Source organism: Urtica dioica, chromosome 10, assembly GCF_054948205.1.
Source record: "Urtica dioica subsp. dioica isolate 48M chromosome 10, U.dioica_male_clone48M_v1_H2, whole genome shotgun sequence".
Taxonomy (NCBI): domain Eukaryota; kingdom Viridiplantae; phylum Streptophyta; class Magnoliopsida; order Rosales; family Urticaceae; genus Urtica; species Urtica dioica.
In genome coordinates, this window is record NC_142765.1 from 7385405 (window position 1) to 7395699 (window position 10295).

The window sequence follows — 10295 nt, forward strand, 5'->3', positions numbered from 1 at the left end:
CCGGCCCTTGTCGGTGCCGTCTGGGCTGGAGGCGTCGCGAGGGGAGACCCAAGCAGTGCCGGTAGGACGCTCGTCCTGGGAGAAGCCGCGCCCGACGAACTGGGCGCCGGGGAGGATGCGCCGACCCTGGGTGTCACGCCCCGACGAGTCGTTTATTTTTAATGAAAACACGTGGAATTTTTTTAAAAAAAAAAAAACATAAACGACACGACGTCATGACAAACCTTTCGTATCTACACACAACACCATCGTTTTGACTTAAAGTCTACATGCATAAACGACATAGTGAAAGAAACAATCTACTTGACCTCTAGGTCTTAAACAGACTTCGCAAAACATAACCACTTTCACAAAACATTATTCAAAACGATTTCTTATTAGGTCCATCAGGTCAAAATAGCCCATATACGAAGTCTCGTCTACGTGGAAGCGCTCGCCAGTCAACCCGCTACCGTATATACATCTTTTATTCACATCCCTCACCTGTATCACAAAAACGAATGAGCTAACGCCCAATAAGCAGAAACAATGCATATGATATGATTTTCACTTTAAAACCCAAGCAAGTTTTCTCATCTTTTTCTCTCTTTAAATCTCTTCTTAATTGCGCGCAAGGTGTGTGTTGTAAACAGTTCACTCAGGTCCTCTCGCATACATGTATGACTAACGCCGCAGCTGTAAGGTGCCCAGCACTATGACATACAGCCCGGAGGTCGCAACCATAAGGTGCCCAGCACTATTCAAATGGTCCGACGTGACCATAAGGTACCCAGTACTACATACGGTCCGCTCATCGAAGTCATAAGGTTCCCAGAACTATTCAAATGACCCGATCCTTCGTGAGACCGATCCTATCTCGCGAAGTTGTAGCTAACTCCCCGATCCTAGGAGCTAGCCAACCATTCATGGACGATCCACAACACACATCCTTCTTTCGAAAAACCTCGTTTCTCGTAAAACTCTTTTCCATTTTTAGATGAGATGCACATGAATGCAAATGCAATAAATGCAACAATCACATATCATATCATGTAAATGCAAGCACATAAGCAGCACACACAACACATTGTTTTTGTGATACAGTTGAAATGTTTCTACTTACCTGGATATGATTCTTTCGAATCCCGAATCCTTCTCTTCCAACAGAAAGAGTCCTTTCTTTACTTCACGTAGCTTCGTCCACGTAATATCTTTACGCTCACTGATATCCTTGTAGCAATCTGGACTTATCTATAGAAGAGGAAGATCGAACATGGAGCGTATTCAGTATCTCATCCCTCGGCATACTAACGTACATACTTCTACTGGAAAGAAAGCTCATAAGGAACGTATTCAAACGTCCTCCTAGTCACGCTACTCAGAGCGTCTCAAACACGAGCAATCAAGAACACATGAGAACATAACAGAGATACAGAAAAGAATCGATGCCTAAAGATAATAAGATCTTGACATAACTTCTCTGACTTAAGCTAAGAAACGTCACATACTATTCGACCACCTATTCTTTTGACTGGGCAAGACTCACTGCTTAGAATAGGTTCCCGAAGTCGAAACTAAAAGAAAAGAACGTAAAAACCTTTCATTTAAAATAAACCAAGTCGTTTATTTTAAATATCTAACCATATATAAATAATCTTGGATTCGATTTAATAAAATGTTTATGAAATAACCGAACCCTCGGTTCGTAGTCGAACCGTTCTTTTATTTCTATTTTCGTGCGTAAATAAAACATTTCTCGTTGATATTTTTTTTTTTTTCAAATTAAAAGAGTCGAGCTTATAGTCGAACTCGATTTTTAATACTTAAGTAAATAAGAATACTAAATAATTATTTGAATAATCAACGAGTTTAATAATGATAACATACTAATTTATTTTTCTTAACAACATATATCAAACGGGTTTGACTATAAAACATAATAATAATAACGTACTAACTCGAGCACTCGCACAACTTAATCAAAACTTCGTAACTAACTCGAAAAAATAAACTACTTAATAACGTCTTAGACTCGAGTCGGAACTCGGGAAATTTCGACTCGTTAACATTAGGCAGAGACTCCCGTAAACAGCCCCCCGAGAGCCGCCACAGCGTCGCTGCCGTCCCTGGCCCAACAGCTCGCTCCAACCGAGCCGATGAACCACGCTAACCAGCCCCGTTTCGTTGTCGCTCGCGCAGCACCTCCGCCAATCTTCGGACAGCCTCCTCGCCGTCCCGAGCCGCTGCCCCGAGCGTTGTTCAGCCTACCTAAACCGAGCCTAACTCTCGACGAGAAACTCGCAACAAAAACGACTTAATAATTCTATAACAAATCTGAAAAAAAACATATATCACACTATAACCATAATTCCTAATAAACACACTTCTCAGATTCTAATCGTCATCACAAACAACTTCACATCATTTCGATCCAAAACACAACAACAAAACGCTTAACAATTCCAGCCAACACAACACTAACAGTCTCGAATCATCAACAATAACTTCAACATACCATCACAAAATCTCCAGCCAACCACACCACACGGCCAACTAACACACCCAAAACCCAGAATTTAATCCAAAATCAAGATTCTTAGGATCATAAAACACCAATTCGAGCACCAAACCAATTCAAGGAGTATCAAACACGTTCATAATTGAAAAGCCCCAAATTCCAACCCTAACTTCAAAATCAAAACAGGGCAAGAACGAATTCTCACCTTACTTCATGAAATTGGGTCTCCTCAGCGCTCACTCCCTCTTTTCCCGGTGTCTTTCTCGGTCCGGCGTCCTTGGCGTGCTCGCGGTGGCTCACTTCCGCTCGCGGTGGCTCACTTCCTCTCGGTCCGAGCGCGCGCGTGAGATTTGGTCTCGGTGGCTTGCTGTCGGCCAAGCTTCTTCTTCCTCCTCAAACTCTCCTCATTCACTCACTCTCTCGCTCTCTCTCTCTCTCTCTCTCTCTCTCTCTCCCTCGCGTTCCCTCTCTCTCTTCCTTCTTCTTTCTTCTTTTTTTTCTCTTCTCTTTTTTTTTTTCTCCTGGTGCGTTTGGTGTGTTTGACAGGGCAAGGATATTACTCCATGAAGGAGATAAGTCTCCAACTTGATGACGTGGCAATGTATACTTATCCTCCTATATAGCATTTAATCCTTTTTTTCTTGTTTGTTTGTGTGGCACAAGGGTTGGCCGAGTGATTTAAATCACTTGAAGAAAATTCTAGCCCATGATGATGTGGCAAGGATAAGAACAAATGCTAAAGTTCCCAAAAACTCCCACTTGACCCTCTTTTCTCATTTTTATCTCAAATGGGTCCAAAAACCTTACAATTTAGTCCTTACCATATAATTATTATTTACATAAATAATAATTAAAATTCGATATCTTACATCCTTCCCTCCTTATAAAAATTTCGTCCTCGAAATTTCATTCTTCAAACAGACCTGGATACTTGAGCTTCATATCATCTTCTCGTTCCCATGTTGCTTCCTCACTTGAATGATTTCTCCAAAGCACTTTCACAAGCTGAAATGTCTTATTCCTTAGTGCCTTCTCCTTCTTATCGAGGATTTTAACTGGGAGTTCCTCATAACTCAAATCCACCTGTAGATCAACAGGTTCCTCCTCCAGCACGTGAGAAACGTCTGACACATACTTCTTTAGCATGGAAACGTGAAACACGTTATGAACAGTTGACAGATTTGGAGGGAGTGCTAACATGTATGCAACCTCTCCAACCCTTTCTAGAATCTCAAAAGGATCTATGAATCTTGGGCTCAACTTTCCCTTTTTCCCAAATCTCATGATACCTTTCGTGGGTGAGACTTTGAGAAATACCTTGTCTCCGACACTGAACTCGAGTTTCCGTCTCCGTTTATCTGCATAGCTCTTTTGACGACTTTAAGCTGTTAACATTCTACCTCGAATTCTTTCAACAACCTCCCTGGTCTTCTGCACAAGCTCAGGTCCAAGAAACTTTTGTTCTCCAACTTCATCCCAATGGACTGGAGATCTGCACTTCCTTCCGTACAGTGCCTCATACGGCGCCATGCTGATCGTTGAATGGTAGCTGTTATTGTACGCAAACTCTATCAGAGGTAGATATGTATTCCACGACTTCTGGAAGTCCATCACGCACGCTCTCAACATATCTTCCAGGGTTTGGATAGTCCTTTCTGATTGCCCGTCCGTCTGTGGGTGAAAAGCTGTACTAAAAGACAACTTTGTTCCCAAAGCTCTATGAAGACTCTTCCAAAACATCGAGGTAAATCGGGAATCTCTGTCCGATATAATAGATGATGGCAGGCCATGGAGCCTTACTCTCTCCTTGATGTACAACTCAGCGTACTTATCCATCGTGTACGTTGTCCGAACAAGAAGAAAATGCGCTGATTTTGTGAGTCGATCGACAATAACCCATATAGCATCGTGTCCTTCCCTGGTCTTCGGAAGTCCAACTACAAAATCCATAGTGATTTCCTCCCACTTCCACTGAGGAATCCTTAATGGTTGCAAGGTTTCGGCAGGTCGTTGATGTTCCGCCTTTATTCGCTGACAAGTTAGGCATTGCTCAACAAATTTCACCACATCATTCTTCATTACAGGCCACCAATAGTGCAACTTCAAATCCTTATACATCTTTGTCGTACCTGGATGAACAGAATATGGCGTTTTATGAGCTTCGGTAAGAATCTCCTTCTTCAAATCATCGTCCTCTGGAACACAAAGCCTTGTGTGGAACCTTATTACTTCATCCGAGGACACTTGGAAATCCATTCTTTTATGAGCGCCCACTTCAGTGCGTATTTTTTCCAAATAAGGATCCGAAAACTGTCGCTGCTTAATCCTTTCTAGCAATGTAGGTTGCAAAGACATAGCCATTAGTCTTGCAACATTCCCTTCATGAACGATTTCCAACTCAAACCGCTACATATCCATCCTCAATGGTTTTTGAGTTAAGATTAAGGCCGCAACCTCCCCTGTCATTCTTCTACTCAATGCGTCGGCTACGACATTTGCTTTTCCAGGGTGATAGTTAATCACACAATCGTAGTCCTTTACCAGTTCCAGCCATCGCCTTTGTCGCATGCTCAACTCCTTTTGCGTGAAAAAGTACTTCAAACTTTTGTGGTCGGTGTAAATTTCACACTTCTCACCATAGAGATAGTGCCTCCAGAGCTTTAAAGCAAACACTACTGCTGCTAACTCCAAGTCGTGAGTTGGGTAGTTCTGCTCATACTCCTTGAGTTGACGCGAAGCATACGTAATGACTTTGCCTTCTTGCATCAGCACACACCCCAATCCACACTTAGAAGCATCCGTGTATATCACAAATCCTTGCGATGGTACCGGAATGGTAAGTATGGGTGCTGATACTAACCGTTGCTTTAGCTCTTCAAAGCTCTTCTCACAAGCTTCAGACCACTGAAACTTTATGTTCTTGCGAGTCAAACGTGTAAGAGGTGAAGATAACTTCGCAAATCCTTGTACGAATCTCCGATAGTAACCTGCGAGACCCAAGAAACTACGAATTTCGGTAGCGCTTTTAGGTTGAGGCCACTTGCTAACCGCTTCGACTTTAGAGGGATCCACAGAAATCCCTTCCTTTGAGACAACATGTCCAAGAAACGCTACATGCTCAATCCAAAATTCGCATTTCTTAAACTTCGCATAGAGCTGATTCTTTCTCAATCTTTCCAAAACAAGCTTCAAATGCTCTGAGTGTTCTTCCTTCGTGCGAGAATATATAAGGATATCATCAATGAAGACTATGACAAACCTGTCCAAGAACTCCTTGAAGACTCGGTTCATCAGATCCATGAAGGCAGCAGGGGCGTTCGTCAATCCAAACAACATAACTAAGAACTCGTAGTGCCCATATCTTGTCCTAAATGCCGTTTTCGGGACATCTTATGCCTTGATCTTCAGCTGATGATAGCCACTCCTCAAATCAATCTTTGAAAATAACACAGCTCCTTGCAATTGATCGAACAAATCGTCGATCCTTGGTAGTGGGTACTTGTTCTTAATGGTGACCTTGTTAAGTTCTCTATAGTCGATGCACAGCCGCATCGTTCCGTCTTTCTTCTTGACAAACAAGACCGGAGCTCCCCACGGAGAAAAACTAGGACGAATAAAGCCTTTGTCCAGCAGCTCTTGTAACTGAACCTTGAGTTCCTTTAACTCTACTGGAGCCATCCGGTACGGAGTTTTGGATATAGGAGCAGTTCCCGGAATCAAGTCAATAACGAACTCGATTTCTCTATCCGGTGGTAATCCAGGCAACTCCTCAGGAAAAACGTCCAAGAAATCTCTAACAATAGGAACATTTGCTGGATCAACCTGTGGTTTAGCTTCGGAGTCTACCACACTAGCAAGGAATCCCACACATCCCTCGTCCAACAGCCTACGCGCCTTCATTGCTGAGACGAGAGGCATCCTTACTTTATTAGTGTCCCCGATATACGAGAACTCCTCCTGATTGGGTGGACTAAACGTCACTATCTTCTTTCTACAATCTATGGAGGCATAGTGTTCAGACAACCAATCCATTCCTAGGATCATATCATAGTCTTGCATGTTTAGCACGACCAAATTCGCATATAACTCTCTCTCATCCACCATAACAAAGCAATTCTGAAGTACTTCGTTCGAGTTAAGCAACTCTCCTGATGGGGTCGAGACACTATAGCGCACATATAGCTTATCTAATGGGTTTTCTAACTTCCTAGCATACTTCGTTGATATGAATGAATGTGAAGCTCCAGAGTCAAGTAATGTATATGCAAGGATGCCGCAGATTAACATCGTACCTGACACAACAGAAGGATTCGCATCAGCTTCCTCTTGGGTCATTGCAAAGACTCTGGCTCTCACATTTTGATCTTCCTTCGGCTTGGTGGTGCAGTCCTTTGCAAAATGTCCCATCTTCCCACAGTTGTAGCATGCTCCGGGTCCGTCCATGCAAACTCCAAAATGATACCTTCCACACTTTGGACATTTGGGTTTTGGGGTTGCAGGGGTAAATGATTGGCCTTGGTTATTGCCCTTGAAGCGTTTTGTCTCCCATCTGCCTTGATTCTGCCCTCGCCCTTGAGCTTGAACCTCCTGGTTTCGTTTCTTATTACCAGTATTCCAAGGTTGCTGGCCCCCTCTATTTTGCGAGTAGTTTGGCTTGAAACCCGGTCGATTTCCTTTCTCTAGTGCTTCCTTTTCTTTGGCCGCCCTTCTCCTTGCCTCATTTTCTTTCCGCTCTTCTTCGATTTTCTTCAATGATATTTCAGCCTTCGAAGCTCTCAGAACAACTGAAGAATAAGTCATACCTTCAGTCTCGCCAACGTAGACATCTCTAAAAATCTCCGACCTCAGCCCTTCCACGAAGTGCTCAACCTTCAACCCTTCAGTGTAGACCATGTGTGGCGCAAAGCGAGACAACTCCTCAAACTTTCGCACATATTCATCGACTGACATGTCGCGCTGCTTCAGATTCATGAACTCGTTTTTCTTGGCTGCTCGAGCTGCTTTAGTGACATACTTAGTCTCGAACAACTCTTTGAATGCGTTCCATGTCATGGCGGTAAGGTCGTGCACCCGGACCATCATATCCCACCAATAGCCCGCATTATCCCTCAGATAAAAGACCGCGCATGAGACCTTGGCCTCATTAGGAACCCTTGCGTAGTCGAACATTCTTTCCACAGTTCGAATCCAATTTTCAGCCGCCATCGAGTCCGCATCACCTTCAAACGTTGGAGGATTCAACCTCTGGAACCTTTCTCCAGCCGTCTCCAAGGCATCAGGTCTCGGTGGAGGTTCTCGCGCCTCAGCCGCGCGTCTCAGATCCCGCTCCAGAAACCTCTCAACGACTGCAGCGAGTCGTTCAACACGATCTCGCTCAGCTGGGCGTGTTTCTGCTCCTCCGCCAGAACTAGGTCATCCACCCTCGGCCATAGTTCTTCAATCAAACCCTATTCACGTATAAGAAGCGTATCTCGAAGTCTTAGCCAACAGGGTAAAAAGATTCTTCCAAGCTTCACGCAAGTACAACACTTACTCAAGCTATCACACTAAACTAAAGAGCAAGCTATAATCAAAGTTCATAAACTTACATGGTTGACGGCGCGTCTCCATTCGACGGTACTCGTATATGGACAGTCTACAGAATCGATTTATTTTGACTTGGGCTCTGATATCAAACTTTTGTCACGCCCCGACGAGTCGTTTATTTTTAATGAAAACACGTGGAATTTTTTTTTTTATAAAAAAAACATAAACGACACGACGTCATGACAAACCTTTCGTATCTACGCACAACACCATCGTTTTGACTTAAAGTCTACATGCATAAACGACATAGTGAAAGAAACAATCTACTTGACCTCTAGGTCTTAAACAGACTTCGCAAAACATAACCACTTTCACAAAACATTATTCAAAACGATTTCTTATTAGGCCCATCAGGTCAAAATAGCCCATATACGAAGTCTCGTCTACGTGGAAGCGCTCGCCAGTCAACCCGCTACCGTATATACATCTTTTATACACATCCCTCACCTGTATCACAAAAACGAATGAGCTAACGCCCAATAAGCAGAAACAATGCATATGATATGATTTTCACTTTAAAACCCAAGCAAGTTTTCTCATCTTTTTCTCTCTTTAAATCTCTTCTTAATTGCGCGCAAGGTGTGTGTTGTAAACAGTTCACTCAGGTCCTCTCGCATACATGTATGACTAACGCCGCAGCTGTAAGGTGCCCAGCACTATGACATACAGCCCGGAGGTCACAACCATAAGGTGCCCAGCACTATTCAAATGGTCCGACGTGACCATAAGGTACCCAGTACTACATACGGTCCGCTCATCGAAGTCATAAGGTTCCCAGAACTATTCAAATGACCCGATCCTTCGTGAGACCGATCCTATCTCGCGAAGTTGTAGCTAACTCCCCGATCCTAGGAGCTAGCCAACCATTCATGGACGATCCACAACACACATCCATCTTTTGAAAAACCTCGTTTCTCGTAAAACTCTTTTCCATTTTTAGATGAGATGCACATGAATGCAAATGCAATAAATGCAACAATCACATATCATATCATGTAAATGCAAGCACATAAGCAGCACACACAACACATTGTTTTTGTGATACAGTTGAAATGTTTCTACTTACCTGGATATGATTCTTTCGAATCCCGAATCCTTCTCTTCCAACAGAAAGAGTCCTTTCTTTACTTCACGTAGCTTCGTCCACGTAATATCTTTACGCTCACTGATATCCTTGTAGCAATCTGGACTTATCTATAGAAGAGGAAGATCGAACATGGAGCGTATTCAGTATCTCATCCCTCGGCATACTAACGTACATACTTCTACTGGAAAGAAAGCTCATAAGGAACGTATTCAAACGTCCTCCTAGTCACGCTACTCAGAGCGTCTCAAACACGAGCAATCAAGAACACATGAGAACATAACAGAGATACAGAAAAGAATCGATGCCTAAAGATAATAAGATCTTGACATAACTTCTCTGACTTAAGCTAAGAAACGTCACATACTATTCGACCACCTATTCTTTTGACTGGGCAAGACTCACTGCTTAGAATAGGTTTCCGAAGTCGAAACTAAAAGAAAAGAACGTAAAAACCTTTCATTTAAAATAAACCAAGTCGTTTATTTTAAATATCTAACCATATATAAATAATCTTGGATTCGATTTAATAAAATGTTTATGAAATAACCGAACCCTCGGTTCGTAGTCGAACCGTTCTTTTATTTCTATTTTCGTGCGTAAATAAAACATTTCTCGTTGATATTCTTTTTTTTTTCAAATTAAAAGAGTCGAGCTTATAGTCGAACTCGATTTTTAATACTTAAGTACATGAGAATACTAAATAATTATTTGAATAATCAACGAGTTTAATAATGATAACATACTAATTTATTTTTCTTAACAACATATATCAAACGGGTTTGACTATAAAACATAATAATAATAACGTACTAACTCGAGCACTCGCACAACTTAATCAAAACTTCGTAACTAACTCGAAAAAATAAACTACTTAATAACGTCTTAGACTCGAGTCGGAACTCGGGAAATTTCGACTCGTTAACATTAGTCAGAGACTCCCGTAAACAGCCCCCCGAGAGCCGCCACAGCGTCGCTGCCGTCCCTGGCCCAACAGCTCGCTCCAACCGAGCCGATGAACCACGCTGACTAGCCCCGTTTCGTTGTCGCTCGCGCAGCACCTCCGCCAATCTTCGGACAGCCTCCTCGCCGTCCCGAGCCGCTGCCCCGAGCGTAGTTCAGCCTACC

At 42.8% G+C, this 10295-nt stretch overlaps 1 long non-coding RNA gene across 1 annotated transcript; it reads right to left on the reverse strand.

The window, feature by feature from the left end:
• Positions 1–216: 216 nt before the first annotated feature.
• LOC149383349 (uncharacterized) lies at positions 217–1291 on the reverse strand. Its single transcript, XR_016301859.1, has 2 exons — positions 1103–1291; positions 217–483 (listed from the first exon to the last, which is right to left on the reverse strand). It is a non-coding gene; the product is annotated as an uncharacterized LOC149383349 (long non-coding RNA).
• Between the last annotated feature and the right edge of the window lie 9004 nt (positions 1292–10295).